Source organism: Hibiscus syriacus, unplaced genomic scaffold, assembly GCF_006381635.1.
Source record: "Hibiscus syriacus cultivar Baekdansim isolate YM2019G1 unplaced genomic scaffold, ASM638163v2 tig00112281_pilon, whole genome shotgun sequence".
NCBI lineage: Eukaryota > Viridiplantae > Streptophyta > Magnoliopsida > Malvales > Malvaceae > Hibiscus > Hibiscus syriacus.
In genome coordinates, this window is record NW_024063292.1 from 1,551,063 (window position 1) to 1,572,014 (window position 20,952).

Consider the following 20,952-nt stretch of genomic DNA (forward strand, 5'->3'; position numbering starts at 1 on the left):
TAATTTAAATACTGTAATTTATTTTTTAATATCGAGAAAAGGTTAATGGATCTAACCTTGGACTAAGATTTCGGACCGGGCATTCACACAATATATAAAAATAATAGTATTGTTTATAAAAAATAAAACTGAAATTACTAAAAGAGCCCTGAAGAAAAATCTACTTAAAATCTCCACTTTTTTTCTATTTTCATTGAACAAATATCGAAGTCTTAAACAAATCAAGTCTCCATCTTTCTTGCTTCACTCACAAAATTAAACTTTCTTTTGAATATTTAATTAGCTTGAGATCGATGGCAGGAATGAGGTTGTCGCCGGAAGATTCGTCAGAAGCAAACCAGCATCTTTCGGCGCCGCATCAGCAACAGTTTCAGACCGGTAGAGAAGTGGCGTCCGACGATGACAGGTCGGTGGCTGCGGATTCGTGGTCTATTAAGAGTGATTACGGAAGCACACTTGATGATGAACAGCGCCACGCTGATGCCGCCGAATCCTCTCATCCGCTGCCAATTTCCGTCCCGCTTCTGACTACAGGTTATTCTTTTGAGTTTTTAAGTTAGTTGATAAATCAGGCTTTTGGAGTTGCAGAAAGTAAATTCGGACCTTACTTCTTAGTTTAATTTTTTTATTTGTTTGTTTATGTATTGTTTGGGAATGAATTTTAACATTGAGATTTGATCTACTGACAAGTTAAATTTTTGCGAGAAGGTCTAGTTTGACTTTTGGAATTGAAATTTTCATAGTTTATTTTACCTTATCTTCCCAATTTATGGCTTGTATTAGTGTGATTTCATATTATTCCAAAAATAAATATATGGATCACTGCTATTGAAATGAAAATAAAAGTTATTAAGCTTACCAATCTCTAGAAACTTTAGTTTTTACAGCCAAAAAGTCAATAGCTCGACATCCAATATATAAAATATTTATTGTTACAGACGAATGCTATCATGAAACAAGTTCTTTTCTTCTAGTATGGTACTTCTGCGCTACCCCTTACCCCCTTTCAGCTATAAAGAAATAGGAAATGATATAAAGAAAATCATGATGAAAAATGTGCTAACGAGTATAATGAAATAGCGATTCGAACATAATTTATTCAATGAAAACGTAAAAGTGATATGGCTCGTGGATTTTGATCTTTATGTAATTTTGTTTTAATTATTCAAGATTATTATTTCCCTTTATATCCGAAAACATGTTATCTTTCATGTAAAGGGAAAGCTAACATTAGAACAGAAGCTTTTCAGGATTTGGTTTTAATAGATGGAATTCTAGGAGTATTATTTTAACTCATTGCTAAAGAAGTTGAATAGTGTATATTTATCAGGCCTATATGGTTGTGTTGTACATACAGTTCCGACAAGGATGAACCAGATGCGGATGCTATGACGTCAATGCTTGGTCTTCAAAGTTACTGGGATGCTGCATATCTCGATGAACTTGCAAATTTTCGTGAACATGGCCACGTTGGTGAAATTTGGTTAGCATTGCCTTAATTATGTTAATTTGCCTTCAGGATAGGCATGATCTATGTACTAATAGCCAAATATTTGTTATTCATTTGCTATGGCATAAATACATAATCTATGTATAAATATATTAAATGGAATTTAGTAACCGTCTTATAGAAAAATGACTATAAGAACCGTATTTGTGCTAATTTCATTTTGAGTCTTTTAGTTAGTGTTTGCTCTTCACCTTTTAACCTCTCTTTCCATAGGTTTGGTACCGATGTCATGGATACTGTTATTTCTTGGACCAAAAGCTTGTGTATTGATGTTTCCCAAGGTCACATCATGAATCAAGTTGGAGAGGCCAAGTCTCACCTGCTGAACAGGATGATAAGTATTTGCCTTCCTGGAGTGTACTTGACATTGGCACGGGCAATGGTCTGGTCCTTCAGGAACTTTCTAAGCAAGGGTACACTTAAGATTTTGCCTGTAGTTATGGTATTTTATGCTACAAATATGAATTCAAATAAAACTAATTCATGGTATTTGAGTGAAACAATCAGTTGGCTTGCATATTGTTCTTTCTATTGCTCTTATGGTATTTGATAAGACATTTTGCTGTATTCAACATAAGCAGATGAGAGCAACTCCTGGTTTTAGAAAATTTAGGTTGGCCATAATATTTATCAGTGATAATGGGTATGAATGAATGTTTTCTTTAGAAAAGGATGCACTATTACGTAAAGATGGAAAAAATTTCACTTACATATGTATGCATCAGTTATTGACATTTAATGATGCATATAAATTGAACAGATTTAGGAAGAAGAAAAGTCTCTTATTTCTTCGAATAGGAGTACACCCTTTTTAACATAGCAGAAAAAAATAAAAAAGGACATAATCTATAATATTTACAAGGAAATAATCTCTAATAATAAGCCTATCCCTAAAATCAGTAATTAGATTATGGCTAATATTTACAAGGAAATTCCTAGAACTAAGGTAGAGAATCTCCTTAATTTAAGGATTTCCAACACTCCTCAAGTTGGAGTGTAGATGTCAATCGAACCTAGCTTGCCATAATTTCTTCGAACCTTTTTCTGCTCAAGCTCTTGGTTAACACATCTGCTACTTGTTGTCGAGCAGGTAGATATGAAACACAAACTTCCCCTTTGTTAATTTTCTCTATAATAAAGTGGCGATCGATTTCCACATGCTTGGTGCAGCCATGGTGTACAGGTTGTGAGCTATATTAACTGCTGCCTGGTTGTCACTGTTCAGTATTATAGGTGTTGTATAGGATAATTTTAGTTCTTCCATTAGCCGTTGTAGCCACATTCCTTCATATATACCTTGGGATAGAGCTCGATACTCAACTTCAGCATTGCTATGTGCCACAACCGACTGCTTTTTACCCTCCATGTCACGAGATTACCCCAAACATAGCTGCAGTAACCACTTGTGGAGCGCCTGTCATTAATAGCACCTGTCCAATCTGCATCAGTGTAGACTTTTATGCTTCGATTTACATTTTTCTTGAAATGCAACCCCTTACCCGGAGTCCCTTTAAGTATCTCAATATCCTGTAAGCAGCTTCCAAATGTTTCTCCCTAAGAGCATGCATAAATTGACTAATAACACTTATTCCAAACGCTATGTCTGGACGAGTATGAGAAAGATAGATAAGTTTTCCCACTAACCTTTGATATCTCCCCTCTCTACCTCTTCTCCATCCTTATCAGTTCCTAATTTAAGGTTGGGTTCCATGGGAGTCTCGGTTGGTTTGCAACACAACAGTCCGACTTCAGAAAGTAGATCAAGAAAACCGTTTAGATTATTCAATTATTTGATGGATGAGGAGGGTTTTGAGGATCTGGTTGTTTCTTCTATTCAGAGTGGTAAGGATAGTCGGAAGAAGGCAGGCGTTTTAGTCTGATGAGGAACACCAAACATGCAATTAAGAAGTGGTCTGGAAACAGAGACAAGTATCCAGGAGCTTGATTTCTGAGTTAGAGAAGAAAATTTCGTTGATAGAGGAGGATATTCAACAGAAGCAAGGAGTTGACAGTGAGGTATTAACAGAGTTGAAAAATTTTAGAGCAGAATTATGGAAGCTTCACAAGATTCAGGAGCAGATCTGGTTTCAGTACTCGAGAACTAATTGGATTGTAGATGGGGATCGCAATACTAAATACTTCCATACTTGTGCTACGATTAGGAATAAAAGGAATGCTCTACTTGCTTTAAACTTCAAAGGGGAAACAGTTGAAGATCCAACTGCAATTATGGCCATAGTTAAAGAGTATTTTTTTAAGATATAATGAACGAACTACGTTAGAAATTGATGATTTGAATCTGGATTTTCCCAGAATTTATTTGGAGCATAATCAGTTCTTAGAGAAGGAGTTTTCTGAGGAGGAAGTTTGGGATGCGGTGAACTCTTGTGGCAGTAACAAAGCTCTGGTCCTGATGGCTTTAATCTGGGTTTTTTCAAGAGGTTTTGGCAGGTCCTTAAGGTAGATATTATGAAATTCTTTCATAATTTTTACTTGGGGAAGGAATGGGAACATGGAGTAAATCACACATTCATCACTCTCATTCCTAAGATTTCAAACATTGGTGGTCTGGACGATTTTAGACCTATAAGCCTAGTTGGTGGATTGTATAAGATACTCTCTAAATGTCTGTCAAGAAGACTTAGGAGCTGCATTTCAGATTTGATCAGTCCAAGTCAATTCGCTTTATCCCGGCCGGCAAATCCTGGACTGTTTCTTATAGCCAATGAAGGGATTGACTTTTGGAGGAAGAATGGTTTAAAAGGGTGTGTTTTAAGGCTGATTTCAAGAAGGCATATGATACTCTTGACTGGCCTATTTTGTTCAGAATAATGAAGGAAATGGGCTTTGGTTCTAGATGGATAGGTTGGATTTCGAAATGTATCACATCAGCAACTGTTTCAGTTTTGGTGAACGGGGTTCCTACGAGGAAATTCCAATGGCGAGGGGTCTTCGGCATGGTTGTTCCTTGTCTCCATTGTTGTTCAATATAGTTGGGGAACTCTTGAATCTATTAATACTGAAGGATGTTTCAGGAGGGCTTTTTCGGGATTGGTCATTAGAAAGGAAGAGAGGAATTTTAATTTAACTCATTTGCAATTTGCTGACGACCTTATTATGTTCTGTGGGGCGTCGAAAAAACAGATCTTGAATGTAAAGAGGGTGCTTCGGGTGTTTGAGATTATTTCTGGTCTTAGCTGAATTTAAAGAAGTGTAAATTATTTGGGGTGAACTTAAAGGAAGAGGAAATTAAGGATTGGGCAGCTATGATTGGATGTTCAGTGGGCTCTTTTCCCTCAGAATATTTGGGACTCCCTCTAGGTCCACATAGGAACTCCAACATTCTATGGGATCCAGTGGTTCAAAGCTTTAATAAGAGGTTAGCGGGCTGGAAAGGCTCCTCTCTGTCACTGGCAGGCAGGCTGGTTCTAATTAAATCAGTTCTAAGCTCACTCCCTATACTTTTTGTCAATGTTCAAGGTTCCAGCTTCAGTTTACAAGACTCTAAATTCTATTATGTCAAATTTTTATGGGGTGGTGGAGATGGGAAAAAGAAGATACATTGGGTAAGCTGGTCCGACGTTTGTAAACCAAAAATTGAAGGAGGCTTGGGGGTTCCTAATTTAAATGTGGTGAATAGGGCACTTTTGGAAAAGTGGGCTTGGAGGTTTGCTATTGAGAGGGAGGCGGTTTGGAGGGAAATGCTCTGCATCAAATATAAATTGGAGCCTTCCTTGATGCAGTTTGACAGTAAAGTCTCTCCTAAATTTTCTTGGATGTGGAGAGATATGTTGAGTAATCATTATAAAGCTGATTCGTTGGGCTGTAGTATTAGAGGTAAATATAGCTATAAAATTGGCAATGAGAGGAACATTCGGTTTTGGCAAGACAATTGGGCAATGGATCATCCTTTGATGGTATTGTTCCCTAGAATATTTTCTATTGCAGTGAATAAAGCAGGAAGATTATTTCAGTTTGGGGAGTTCAGTTCAGGGGGTTGGATTTGGAACGTTCAGCTGAGGAGAGAGTTGAATGACTGGGAATTTGAGCAATGGGCAAATTTGATGGCTTTTATCTCTGATTTTTCTATTTCTGCTGATGCCGCTGATGGACTGTTTTGGAAGGGGAATGGAGAAGGGGTTTTCACTGTGAAATCATGTGTCAATCTATCTTATTCGGGTTCTCCCGATTCGGAGGAAGCTAAATTTTGGAAGTCTAATGTTTGGAGGGGTCTGTGCCTCCAAGAGTAGAGACTTTTCTTGGCAAGTATCTTAAAGAAGTTGGCAGTGAAGACAGCTCTGGTTAAGAGAGGTGTTCAGGGCATAAATGATACTTTGTGTTCTTTTTGTAATCTAGAAGAAGAGTCTCATCGCATTTATTTTTTCCTGTTCGGTTGTTTGGCCAATTTGGATGAAATTCTTGGGCTATTGGAATTTTCAGTCTGTTTTTCATGCAGATGCTAAAGATTCCTATTGGCTTGGAATGACTTGAAGACCAACTCTCTTATCTGGTCATTATACCTGGAGCTGTTCTATGGACAATTTGGAAGACCAGGAATTTTATAGTGTTTGAAGGAGGGAAGCTTGATCGAGCAGAGATTTTTTTCTAGCTAGGTGCAGGCTTGCTTCATGGTTTCTAGCTAAGGAAACTCATATTATATTTCCAAGGATGATCTTATTGCTGACCCGTCCTTAGTGGATTCCTTCGTCCCACTCTAATCGGATTTCAACCGTGTTTCCTTGGTCCCCTCCTCCAAAAGGTTTTATTAAACTTAATGTGGATGCGGCTACTTCGAGTGATTGGAAGAGGAGTGGCTTAGGTGGTATTTTGAAAGACATGTCTGGTTCGATCTTGGCTCCTTCAAAGAGCCTGCTGGTCGGGGCCCCCAACTTTAATGGAATTAAAGGCTATCCTAAAGGGTTTAGATTTTTATGAATCTATTTGTCATAGGTTTAAAGATAGATTGATTATTGAGAGTGATAGTAAGGTGACAGTTAGCTGGGTTAAGGATGTGGTCTCTTGTCCTGTTGTTATGTTCAAATTATTAAAGACATTATTCAAAAGCTTAGTGTTTTTGAAGGTTTATTAGTTGGGTTAGTAGGACAGCCAATATAGAGGCGGATGTCCTAGCTAAGGCTGGTATGGTTGAATTATGTTCTGTTAAAGGTTGTTTCTTTCTGGTTTGTATCTTGAGGGAGATTAGTTTGTATTACTTTGTATATTTGAGTTTAATGAATCCTAGGGCACTCTTTTCCTCCTTGTGCGGATTAAGGAACTATTTTTAAGTTCCGTTAATCACGAAGGGGTTTTTATTGAGGCCTTCTATTCCTATCAAAAAAGATCAAGAACATACTTTCTTTGAGAGATGAAATACCTGCCTTTCACCTTGCTATCTCCATTCCAAGAAAATATCTAAGATTCCCCAAGTCTTTAAGTTGAAACTCAAGACTTAAGAATTCTTTTAGTCTTTCAATTCAATAGGGTCATCTCCTGTCAATATTATGTCATCAACGTATACAATGAGAATACAACACTTCCATTAGCCGAGTGTTGTAGAATAAGGTGTGATTAGCTTGACCTTGAATATACTGTCTACACGTCATGGCTTTGGCAAAACGATTAAACCCAAGCCCTGTGGATTGCTTTAGTCCATACAAAGACTTCTTCAACTTGCATACTTGGCCCTTGCTTCCTTCGAATCCGGGCAGAAAATCCATGTAGACTTCTTGTTTAATTCTCCATTGAGAAAAGCATTCTTTACATCCAATTGGATCAAAGGCCAATCTAAATTGACAGCAATTGAGAAGGGCACTCGAATAGTATTTAGTTTGGCCATGGTGCAAATGTTTCCTCATAGTCTAACCCATATGTTTGAGTGAAACCCCTGGCCACAAGTCTAGCCTTGTATCGATCAATGCTCCCATCTGGTTTAACTTTCGTAGTGAAAATCCACTTACAACCCACTGTCTTCTTTCCAATAGGTAGTTTAGATATTTCCCACGTTCCATCGTCTTCAAGAGCCTTTATTTCTTCCAACACGACTTGCTTCCATTTGGTTGACTTAAGAGCCTCTTCTATGTTCATTGTAGTTTTACAAAGTCAATATTAGAAATAAAGGCATTGTAGGATTTAGACAAGTTCCCATAGGATACAAACCGAGAAATGGGATGTGAGTGCAACTTCTCGTGCCCTTTCTGATTGCAATTGGAAGATAGATGGAAGGCGAAGGAGGTGAGACTTCTTCCTCAGGACAGTACTCGGGTAAAGATGGCCATTGGCACTGCTGTTTCAATTTCTGGCAGCTGATGTTTCGAGAATATACACGAAGTGTGAGTTTTCTTGTTTTCCAGAAGGAGAGGGTTGTTTTTCATTTGTATGATTAATCACCCTTGTTTCTTGTTGTTGCACAGTTGAGTCGAGTAAAACAGGGTCCAAATCAGGAATTACAATTGTTGTAGGAATTTCAGCAGTGGCTGTAGGATTTTCAACAGGTTTTGTAGTGGTGGTAGGATTGATAGAGTCTTGAGGTATAATGAGAAGGTTGTTCAAGGTCTATCTTCACTAAATATCTCCCCTGAAGATGGCAAACTTCACAATTCAATGAACTTATTTTCTGATTTAGAAATAGTAGAGGAAACAATTTCTTCAAGTACATAAAATTAGGGGGTCTTAGTCTATGGTGCCATAGCATGATAGATTCTCTTTCGATGTAGATAAGGCCATCCCTTTGTGAACTGTTTTATTCCAAATATATAGCCATCATCAAACTTAGCAGTGCCAATCATCTCCCTGATTCCTGTTCCTGAACCCACAACCGAAAGTAGAAAATTAACAAGTTTCTCATCCTTGGTAAGCTTGCTAATTGAGAGTAAATTACAAGAAAAATTTGGAACATATAGAACTTATCATGGAAAAATTTTCAGTAAGTCTGATCGATCCAATTCCAGCTACCGGGGGAGTAAGATCCATCAGCTATGCGAATCAGGGAATGATCATGACAAGGTAATATATGTGAAACAAACTTAGATTACCTGTCATGTGGTGGATGCACCCGAATCTAGTATCCAAATTGGTTCATGTGTAATATTTAAGGCAGTAGTACCTTGAATAGCTAGTGATCCAATGGTTGTAGAAGTCCGAGGAGTTGAAGAGCATCAAGTTGAGTTTTGGTTAGTCGAACATGCTGGGCATCTTCTTCAGTAGTAGATATCATTGTTGCCTTGTTTTCTTTCTGATTTTTAAGGAACCATGGAGTTTAAAGCATTCTCCTTGATATGTCCAACCCGATTACAGTGGCTACACGATGGCCTATTTGAACCGGAATTAGAGAGGATTTCATTGATATCACCATGAGAGAGAAAAAAAAATGTTAGGAAGAGAGATGAGAGAAATAAGTATAACAAATGAATCCTATGGCTCTGATACCATGAACAGATTTAGGAAGAAGAAAGTATCTTATTTCTTCGATTAGGAGTATACCTTTTAAATAGCAGAAAAAAGGAAATAATCTCTAATATTTACAAGGAAATAATCTTAATAATAAGCCTATCCTAAAATTCAGTAATTAGATTATGGTTAATATTTATAAGGAAATTCCTAGAACTAAGGTAGAATCTCCTTAATTTAAGGATTTCCAACATAAAATAAAGCAATATAGATATATATTTTTATAAGTATTGGCCCCATTAAAAAACCCCTTATAATTATTGTGTTTGAAACACAGTAATTATAGAAAGGGGAAAAGGGTGCCCAAAATTTTTATTATCAAACAAGATTACAACCAAACCAAATAAACCTTTTAGTACAATAGACCAAACCTTCAACTGAACAACCCATCTACCCCAATCTCCCACACCAGTAGCTTAGCACCCCTAACCTATACCTGATTTAGCTAAACAATCTGTTTCCCCATTAATCATCTATTAATAGGCCTAATAATAACATTAAAATGCATCACAGACTTCTGAATTTCTGTTATCAAACAAGATTACAACCAAACCAAATAAACCTTTTAGTACAATAGACCAAACCTTCAACTGAACAACCCATCTACCCCAATCTCCCACACCAGTAGCTTAGCACCCCTAACCTATACCTGATTTAGCTAAACAATCTGTTTCCCCATTAACTCATCTATTAATAGCCTAATAATAACATTAAAATGCATCACAGACTTCTGAATTTCTGTGATCATATCGACATAAAGAACCGGGCAGAATTCCGGATTGTTGATCCACTTCAGAGCAAGAAGTGAATCACTTTCTAGAATCAATGACCCTTATCCCTCCACATGAATCAAAGAATAAATCCAACCCAGCTTTGATTGCAACAATCTCTGTAAGAATCGGAGTGCTAGGGCCTGTCGCTTTAGAGAATAAAGCCAACTTATTACTCTCAGCATCCTTAAGCACCCCACCAATACCACTTCTCTTCTAGTCAAAAGCTACTGCCCCATCAACATTTACCTTAAAGAAACCCACAGGAGGGGGCACCACTTTAACTTGGGCAAACAAGACTTGTAAGGGTAGTGATGCTTATCTGCCAAGGTTAAATCACCCACAAGGTTATAAATCTGAATAGAAACGTCCTTGTATTTAGCTAAGAACCAAGAAGCCACCCTATACCTTATCAAAAAGAAAAGATTTGCACTATCCAATTTCCCATTCTGAAACACTATCTGATTCCTGCATAACCAAACAGTCCACAAAACAGCTCCCGGAATGAGTTGTCAAATAGCCGAATTATGTCTCAAATCCACCCACGAAAGCAAGAACTCTTTAGGATATTTGATAAAACAGTGACGACATTCCACAAACGGATAAATTTAACCAAAACTTACAGACCTGCTCGCAAGAAAAGAAAGAATGAGTCACCGATTCAGGTTCCACTCCACAGAACACACAATAGGGATTCTCAATATCCTTAACACTCTATCCAACAAAACTGATTTGACAACCAACTTCTGATGAATAATTTGCCAAAGAAAAACCTCCACTTTAGGAGGAACTAACCCTTCCACACAATCTCCGACCAGAAATCCTGAGGTTCGGAAAACTAGAAACAATTCTAGTGCAAGACTTAACCGAAAAAAACACCATCACCATACCTTTCCAAACATAACAGTCTTCACCCTTCATCAAAGGACAAAAAATATCCAAGAGCAACATCATCCATCCATTGATCAAATTCATTGTCAAATAAAGCTCTCCTAAGCTGAAAATCCCACACCCACTTCCCATTACAAATACACCCATAATCGGCCACAACCCCCATCCTTGTTTACCGATAAAGCAAAGATCCTTGAAAAAATAGTCTTCAAGGGATAATTAGAAATACATACTTCATGCCAGAACCTGATGGAGTCTCCTTTTCCAGCTTGTAACACAAGATGATTCCTAAAACTAACCCAAAAATATCATTCGCTCGATAGTTCTTTATTATACATTTCCAAATCAAGAATCATTGGGAGGTAAAATCATCTAGAACAATAGACCTACTATCAACATTATGTTTCGAACAGATCAGCTTCTTCCACGGAGAATCCTTCTCGCATCCATACTTCCAAATCCATTTGCTAAGAGAGCCCTACTTCCAAAACCATGGTATTGTAAACTAGTGTTTGAATATGGAAAATGTAGTCATCGTGGCTGTATTACTTCAAAAATGAATATTTTAATAACTAGAGAACATTTTCGCTATTTATAATTGCATGCATATTATTAGGTTTAATTGCAACACATACCCAAGGTATCAGCAAAATTTTAAATTGATCTAAAAACTTCAAAACATTCAGATTGATTCCTGAAACAAAGTATCATTTCAATCAAGCCATTCTATTAGCCGTTAGCTTAGATGTTAAATTCCTACTTGAATCTAATGTGTTCTGTTTCAAAACATGTGTGGATTAATAATATGTTAAACCTTCAGATCAAAGCTCCAGCCTGGCATTTGACACCAAAACTAACGGATACGCCAATAGAAGGACCTAATTAGAATGGCACTCTTGGTTGAAGAATCAATTGAATGACACTTTATTCTGGATGCCTATCAAACCTCTATGAACTGTTACAATTAGTTATTATTTTTGTATTTGAATTCGTGATTGACTTTTTCTTCTTTAATTAGAGAGACTGTACATGACAGAGCACACATAAAAATGAACTGAAAAGGAACAGAAAAGACTATTTCTGTTATTCCACTGTCTATCACTTCAGTGTTAGTTTAATCTTTTTAATTGTAGTCTAAAAAATAGACTCAATAATATATTTAGGCCTTGGATAAATGTTATGATAAATTTGTGTAAAGAAACAAATTTTCTTTTGTTATTGCTTTGATAGTTTATGGTCAGCTGAATGTGCTGCATTTTTTAATTCAGGTTCACAGATTTAACTGGAACTGATTATAGTGAAGGGGCAGTTGACCTTGCTCGAAGCCTTGCTGATCGAGATGGATTTTTAAACATTAAGTTCCTGGTATGGATGGCTCTCTATGAATCTAAAAGAATTTTAAGTAGACTTTTTCCTCCCATTAAAAAAATTTAGTTATCTCTGATTGAAATGAATTGCTCTATGGTATGTGCATTGGTTAATTTTATGCTTTGCATATTTTTTTAACATACTTGTACATCAGCATTGTTTTGGTTCTTTCTTTTTATTCTTGTTTAATCTTTAGAACTTCCTTATCCATTTGTCTTAATTAAGACGACCTATATAGTTTGCTTTCATCTGTTGTTAGAAACCATTGTACCCATTTTCAATTCCTGGGCAATCCACTTAACACATTCTTATTATTTTTAGATATTGTTTATCTTTAAAACTTTTTTAACCCGGTAAGGGGTGCTATAAACCAAAAATATATTGCCTTGGGGAAGTTAGGGCAGACAGTGCAGTCCAAAAGACAATTAGGTGGCGTTTGGTTCGCATGAATCCCTTGGAATTAGGGGGGAATTGGAATTCAATTCCACCACTTTCCCATGTTTGGTTCAAGTTTTTCAAGGGAATTAGAATCCCTCATAGCTTCAACTTTCCATCAAATGAGGAAAGTGAATTCCATCCATTCTATGATGGAATTCAATTCCCTTGTTGGAGGGAATTGAAATTGACCATTATCCTCATCAATCTTTTGATAACTTATCACATATTAAATAAAAATATTTTTATTATTCGAGTCGGGTCGGGTTTCTAATTCATTTACGGGTCAGGTCGGTGAAACTTTATTTTGGTCGGGTCGGTTTTTTAAGTGTGATATTCGGGTAGGGTCGAGTCGGGTTTAGAGTGAAAAATACCCGACCCGAAAAATATATAATTTTACCTTATATATTTAGATATAATTACAATAATACCCCTCTATATATAATTTTTTCAATTAAGTCATTGTTTTATTAAATAAAAATATTTTTTTATTATTCTGGGTCGGGTCGGGTCAGATTTCTAATTCATATATTCGGGTCGGGTCAGGTGATACTTTATTTTGTCTGGTTGGGTCGGTTTTTTTAAGTGTGATATTCGGTCGGGTTTGGGTTTAGGGTGAAAAATACCCAACCCAAAAAATATATAATTTTACCTTATATTTAAGAATAATTACAATAATACCCCTCTATAATATTTTTTTCAATTAAGTCTGCTTTTTATTGAATAAAAATAATTTTTTTATTATTTCGGTCGGGTCGGGTGAAACTTTATTTTGGTCGGGTCGGGTCTCGGATAAAGGTTCCTTGTTCTCGGGTCGGGTGGACCAAAACCCGACCCAACCCGACCCATGGCCATCCCTAATTGGGATGATTTTAACTTATGATGTTTATTAGCATGATTTATAATTTATTGAAATGAATAATCGATCAATAAAATTAAAATTTATTTTTTAAAATTTTATAATATATTGCTCCATATAATTTATAAAACAACTAAAATTAAGCAAAAAAAAAAAGGATAATTATGTCATTTTACATTACTAAAATCAAATTCATCTGACATGTTTGCGAACCAAACATAATATGGAATTGGATTTCAATTCAATTCCTGCCAACCAAACAAAATATGGAATTGGATTCCAATTCCTGACAGATTTCAATTCCTTCACAGATTCCAATTCCATCAGAAACATTCCAGCGAACCAACTCCACCTTAAGGTCCAAGTTAAGAAGAAAACTGGATATTCACACTTCAACACCTAAGTGGTAAGTGTGGAGTTGTAGGTTCTTAGGCAGAAAATGGAGCATAAAAACATTCCTGTTGGAGTTGAAGTCCTACATAATGATAACTCTATTGGCTCTTACTGTTCTCAAAGCACCTTGACATTTACCATGGTTCATTTGTCCTTAGGTTGATGAATTTTGAGACAAAGTTGGATAGACAGTTTCAACTTGTCATGGATAAGGGGACTCTCGATGCCATTGGGTTGATCCTGATGGACCTATCAAAAGGTAATGGTGATTCCATCTCTACTAGAATATTCCCCATTTGCCTTCGTACAGCGATATTCACAATGAGTAACTGATTATAAAGAAGTTCATGTCCATGCAGACAATAGAATCTCATGCATGGATTCGTGCATTTGCACTGATGAATATGATAGGCATTAGCTAGTTAGTCCCCCCACCCCTCTCCCCCCAGAAAAGAAAGTACTTTAGCTTCTACAGTTATGACTGTCTATCGGATCACCTTTTAAGTTTCCTTGAACTTTTTCCTTCCAGGATGATGTATTGGGATTCAGTTTCAAAGTTGTTGGCCCCCGGTGGAATATAGTAAGCACCTTACAGGCTTTTTATGGTTCTTTTATTTTTTTTAAATCTGTTGGTGAATGAGGCCATCGACTACTTGGATAAGATCAAATATTAACCTCAATCCTGAGCAATCTTCAGAAGGCTAGACTCTGCGAGAGTTTTCATTAAAAGAAATATCAATATACAATGCCACCTATGTTCCCAGGACTCGGATGTGTCGATATGGGTAGTTGTTCGATATGGGTGTTTTCAAATCTTTTATAAGTTTTTCTATGCATTTGGACGGTCATTTCTCAACCCTTGTCTAAAATGTCGGACACAAGTACTTAAATGGAGAATTGGAACAACATAGAGAGCAACCTTGGCCCGATCCTTTTTTAATTTTAATGCTGTTTGCAGGTGATTACATCTTGCAACCATACGAAAGATGAAGTGGTGCAAGAGGTGAAAAATTTCAATCAAAGGAACATTGCAACACCCCAAGAGCCAAATACAGTCAAGGACCAAGAAACACAGAACGACCATCCCAGTTTCGATATCTGAATCACGTTCGGACTTATCCAATTCATGTTTGGTGGTGTGTGGGATCACGTGTTGCCACCGTTGCATTTCAAAGGAACTAAAATTGAAGGACTCGTTTTTTATGAACCGACTACACGTTGAACACATTGGTGCTGGATAGATGTTGACATTCGAAACCTCAATTTATTGGATTCTCTCTAGCTTCTTTCAATGAAGATAACTTATGGTGAGATTATCCTAGGCAATTGATACCATGCTTGTTTTGTTTTCTTGAGTGGTAAAGTGGAAATCTTGAACAATCATCATATAGAAGAATTTTAATAACCATTATTACTTCAAAGATTTTAATCAAACTCAAGATAAAAAAAAGAAATATCTGCTAAAAAAATATAATAAATAAAATTACGTTTTATCTCGTAATAAAAACAGTATGACAATTTCAACAACCAAACAAACACTGATGCAATCACCTCTAAACCTAGGTTCATTTTCTTCCACATCAGTAAGTCCTATGTCAAACACAAGTTTTGCATCTTTGAATAGGAAAAGAAATAGATGAATTAGTAAGACAAGAGGGATGAAAGTGCTTTCCTTTCTGGCAGCTCAAGACATATTCTAATCCCGTCTCCTTCACCTGTTTTCCACATCTTCCAAGGAGCGGGATGCGCCTATAATCTGCAAGAGTGGCAAGAATTACAAAACACAAGGCTGATATTATTCATCCACTTGGATATAAACGAAATCCGAGTACATAGGTTTAATCATACATCTAAGACACAGTTTTTTACACTAACAATAACAAAATGGAAGCAATGAAATGGATGGAAGTTGTTTGATTACACAAACTCTAGCTTTTCTCCCCTACATGTGCACCATCATAAAAACAGGAGTAGTATTTAATGCCATGCGTCATAACTCCGAAACAAACCCAGTAGTTCACTTCAGAGCGACCATGACTAAAGTTTACTAGATTCAAACCCGAATAGGGCCAATCAAAGTCAACTCAAAACCCCACGATGAGGCCATGCATCTTGTTGCTATTACTATTGGAATAAGATGAAACAAACTATTACCTTCCAAGAAGAATCTTCAAGAAGCATATAGTGTTGGCAACTTTCTTCTGAAACTCGAGATGCTCGTCTCTCATCTCCATAGCCTCTTTCCGCAGCTTTCTGGTCAAAACCAACCACGATGAGGCCATGCATCTTGTTGCTATTACTATATGGAATAAGATGAAACAAACTATTACCTTCCAAGAAGAATCTTCAAGAAGCATATAGTGTTGGGCAACTTTCTTCTGAAACTCGAGATGCTCGTATCTCTCATCTCCATAGCCTCCTCTTTCCGCAGCTTTCTGGTAAATATGAAATTATTATATTTCGTATTACCTATATGCATGTATGTATGTTCGCCTGAAGGTATGGTATGTACTGAACGTTAATCAATTAAAGTGCGAAAAAACATGAAGTTCAAGATCACCGCCTATGCACGAAATAAGATGTTCACTACAATGTGTATGCAAACTGCATTGGCTGTTTCCATAACTTTTATTGAGCTTTATCTTGTTCATTAACAGCTGGCTATACAGTCGACCTTTAGAGAATCAATCTTTAAATTACCCTTTGTTAATGAAATAAAGACAGAAGTTTCCAATGAATTATATTTGGATCATTATTTCCATGGAAAAGGGGCACTTTTATATATATAGGTTTAGAAGGGGGAAGATGAGTACTGTAATATTGTGAAGCGCAGAGATCAATTGTAATCAGATTATTTGAGCAGGTGGCAGTGTACACACAAAAAGAAGCCTCACATATCAAACGATGAAATTCCACGGCATGAACAAATAGAAAATGAAGATTGGTCCTATATTACTCGAACACAACTGCAAATGGGGGACATAGGTTTGTGTCCAACACAGTTTTTTTCAAGAGTATTGCATTTGGAGGATCCTTATAAGATCAAATCGCCATACTTGTGTCCGAGTATATGTTGTACATGGATGTTGAACACTGGTATTTCAGGAAAATTGAGAAGTCGGAGTAATTTAGGATAAGTCACATCACATAGAAAACTTCAGGGAGTTTGTAAGTGAATATCACATTATAATAACCCAACCAAAAACTCAAATCATAATATTTTTCTAAAAAAAAAACTTTGGGTTGAAAACCAAAATCGTTGCTTAATATAACCAATCCATCACTAGTTTAACATAAGAAAAGTTGCGTGCATGACTAACCTCAGGCGGTATGTCGAGGTACAATCCCAGATCAGGAGCTATTACTCCAATTTCTGGTTCCTGTAAGGAAAGACCTTATTTGTTATTGATGGCCATGCAAGGAAATACCTTAAAGAGAAGATTCCAGCTCTTTCATCGTGGTGCCTTTAACTTACACCATCCGAAATCAAGTCCTTTAGCAGATGAGAAAGCAACCCCAGAATAAGAGTAACGGTCTACTATAAGGGTGGTTCCAGCTTTTAGTTTCAATTCCTTCAGATTATCTAGGACTTCCCCTTGGTGCTATTAGGAATTCATCAGCTCTTTGGGACCGGTGGTTAAAAATTTCTACAGGAAATTGCTGGTTGGAAGGCTTTTACTCTTTCATTAGCAGGGAGATTGGTATTGGTTAAGTCGGTCCTATGCTCGCTTCCTACTTATTTTTTGTCGATGTTTAAGATTCCAGCCTCGGTTTAAAATCCTCAATTCAATCATGTCTCAGTTCTTATGGGGAGGGGGCAATGGGAAAAACAAGATACATTGGGTTAATTGGTCCACTGTGTGTAAACCAAAGAATGAGGGAGGTCTGGGGTGTATTGAATCTTAAAATGATGAACAGAGCTCTATTAGGGAAATGGTCATGGAGGTTTGCTAATGACAGAAATTCTGTTTGGAGGAGAATATTTGCAAGCAAATACAATATTGATTCAGCCTTATTATTTTGACAACAAGGTTCCAGATCAGCTTCTTGGATTTGGAGATCAGTGGTGAATAACCATTTCAAAGATGACCCTTCGTTTTAAGTTCGAAGTTTATGTAGTTTTCAAGCTGGGATGGAAAGTTTATTCGGTTCTGGCAAGATATTTGGGCCATGGATTATCCACTTTGGTCATTTTTCCTAGACTGTTTCTATTTCATCAAAAAGATTGGCAAATTATGTGAGTTTGGGGAACATCGATCTATGGGCTGGATTTGGAATGTTCAATTGAAAAGAAATTTAAAGATTGAGAATTTGAACAATGGTCTAATTGATGGTTATCATTTCGAATTTCTCACTTTCTAAAGAATCCAATGATGGTTTGATATGGAAAGGCAAAATATAATTTGGAGGGTCTGCTACCTCCAAAAGTGGAATCCTTTATGTGGCAAGTTGTTCTTCAGAAGCTGGCAGTTAAGACTGAACTGGTTAAAAGAGGGGTTCAGGTATGAAGATGTTTTATGTCCTCCTCGTTGCAAGCTGTGGAGGAGTCTTCCTCACATTTTTTACTTGTTCTGTTGTGTGGTCTTTATGGAACAAATCCATGAAGTTATGGAGGCCCAATCCTGTTTCATGCTAATGCCAAGATTTTCTCTAGTCTAGGAATATTTGAAGATCAATTCTGCTACATGGTCATTTGTTCCAGGGGTTGTTCTAGGACCATTTGGAAAGTCAAGAATTCTATGTGTTCGAAGGGGGAAGTTAGACCAGACCGAATTATATTTCTTAGCAAGGTTTAGGCTTGCTTCTTGTTTTTAGCCAAGTATAAGGAGATTTCTATTCCTAAGGATTCTCTTATCTTTGATCCTTCTAGGGGATTCTTGTTCCTTCTCCAGTAAAATGATTGTAACTAAGATCCCTTGGTCTCCTCCCCTAAGGGCTTCATTAAATTGAATGTTGATGCTGCTTCTAGCTGCTACTGGAAGAGAAGTGGATTAGGTGGCATTTTAAGAAATTATTGGTTTGATCTTAGGTTCTTTCAAGGAGTCTTCTGGTCCGGGCCCTCCAACTTGATGGAGCTTAAAGCTATTCAAAAGGGTTTATCTTTCTTTGTCTCTTTCAAGGGATTGTAAGGATCGTTTGATAATTGAGAGTGATAGCAGGGTGACAGTGGATTGGATTAAGAATGTTGAATTATGTCAAGATGTGTATGCTTTTATAGTTAAAGACATAGTGATAGGCTTAAAGTTTTTTAGGGTGTTGTAGATGGGTTGTTACGATAGCTAACTTAGAGGCTGATGCCTTAGCTAAGGCAGGAATAGGTTGACTTTAGTGTTGTTGTTTAGGTATGGTTTTCTAGTTTCTGTAAGGGGTATATTTGGGTTGTATTTGTTATGTAACTTTTTGTGATTTATGAAATCTTAAAGCACTCTTTTCCTTCTTCTGATTAGGAGCTTCTCTACGAGCTCCATTAATCAAGAAGGGGGCTTTTAACAAGGCCTTCAATTCTTATAAAAAAAAAGAAGATCAGAAGTGTGCATATACAGATATCAGATTCATTGGGAGGAATATTTGAGTGGTTCATATGCATAGAACAAGTTAAACACGGACAGACAAATATGCAGAAGTTGCTGTGTATCATATTCCTTGTATCTATTACCAAATATGCCATCAGAATTTGTCCGACTTGCTTAAAAGCCTATAAATTTTTATAACTTCATCTGATAAATACTCAATGATCAGCTTAGTCAGGGTACTCTATTCCAATAGTGTTACTTTGCTGACTCATGCAAAGATCAGCCCACTTGCCATTCTTGGAGTGCAACCAACAAAAACAAGTGAACATAGTCAATGGATTGCCCAAAACCCATGTTGTGGTGAAGTTTTTCATATTAAACTAAAAAGTGTAGGACTTTAAGCCATGTTTCGCCGATTCTATTTGTTCCGGAATTGGTATCAGACTGACACCTAAGCCCAACACATATTGCTGTGAAAAGAAGGCAAATGCCAAATCCGAGAAGATAAACATATGAAGCAAAGTCTAACAAGTGTTGGTAAAAGTATCATCCATTCACAATAATAGCGAAGAATACAAGTTCCAACAAAAAAAGATTAAACCAGATGCTAAATATTCAAAGATTGCTGAACTTGTTGAAAAAAGCAGTATTGCAAATCCTGGAAGAAGACCAAGATATGAGCATGGAGATGGTCAGTGCACTTAAAGGATTGTCCTCTCCGAACAATACGGCTAATAGAAGTTCTAATGAAAGGAATCAAACCGAACATCAATAAACTTCAACGATTGCACAACATGCTGATAAAAAGTGTCAGATATGGATAAGAATCTGACACAGGTATCTTCCTTGAAGAGTGATATTCCAATATTCATGTTCGAAATGGGCCAGACATGGTACTTCAAGAAATATCAAGGGTCAGAGTAACATAGTAAGCATGAGATATCTGTCAAGAACTAGCAAAGAGCATATGGTACATGCATTTCCTACAGGCAAACATTTTCTAAAGCAGTATATAATGCAATGCATAAATGTGAAAACGAACCTCTTCTCCCACCGATTGCACTGAAAAGTAGATGGATTGTGTGGTCATCCAACTGCGATTTATTACTCAGATATGCTGATCATCTGCCCAATGCTTGTGTTTATGTCGGGGAATCACCATAACTCGACTGGATGCCCGAATCTCTCCAAATATGAAAGCAGCCCCCACATTGTGAAGTTTTACCACTACGATCCAATCCTTCGAAAACTACCAAGGCACCTCTAGATTCACTGCTTGCATCCATCGAGCTACAATTATTATCATTTTTCATTCTAACAAACTTAACCGAACACTTGGACAAAAGATTTGGTCTCAAACTAAATGGTCTCCTCGCCGCCAAAGCTCTGAAATTCCTGAAATTCACCTAGTAATAAGATTAAAATATCAACTGCATGCAAGGTTTTATTGAAGTTTAATAGTCGTGTTTATTTAGTGTTTAATTCAAGGAAAAGCGCAGCGTGCATTTTCATGAAGTAAACTATCAATTTGTGCAGACAAAGTTGGAGTACAAGAATAAAAAAGATGAAAAAAAAGAAACACTTAAACTGTAAAATCGCACGAATGTACCATGTCCTTAATAATCCTACAAACTGAAATCAACAAATCCAAGAATTAAGCAATGTAATCTAGTAGCTTGAAGTTTCATTTTAAAAGAAATAACAATAATGCTTGGACTTGAACAGCTTATGAGCTTAACTGAGTTTATTTTTAATTAATAAAAAAAT

General features: G+C 36.7%; 2 pseudogenes; one reads left to right on the top strand and one right to left on the bottom strand.

The window, feature by feature from the left end:
• The first annotated feature begins 192 nt into the window (after positions 1–192).
• On the top strand, positions 193–14,786 carry LOC120177115 (annotated as a pseudogene).
• A 481-nt stretch (positions 14,787–15,267) lies between these two features.
• LOC120177054 lies at positions 15,268–20,523 on the bottom strand (annotated as a pseudogene).
• Between the last annotated feature and the right edge of the window lie 429 nt (positions 20,524–20,952).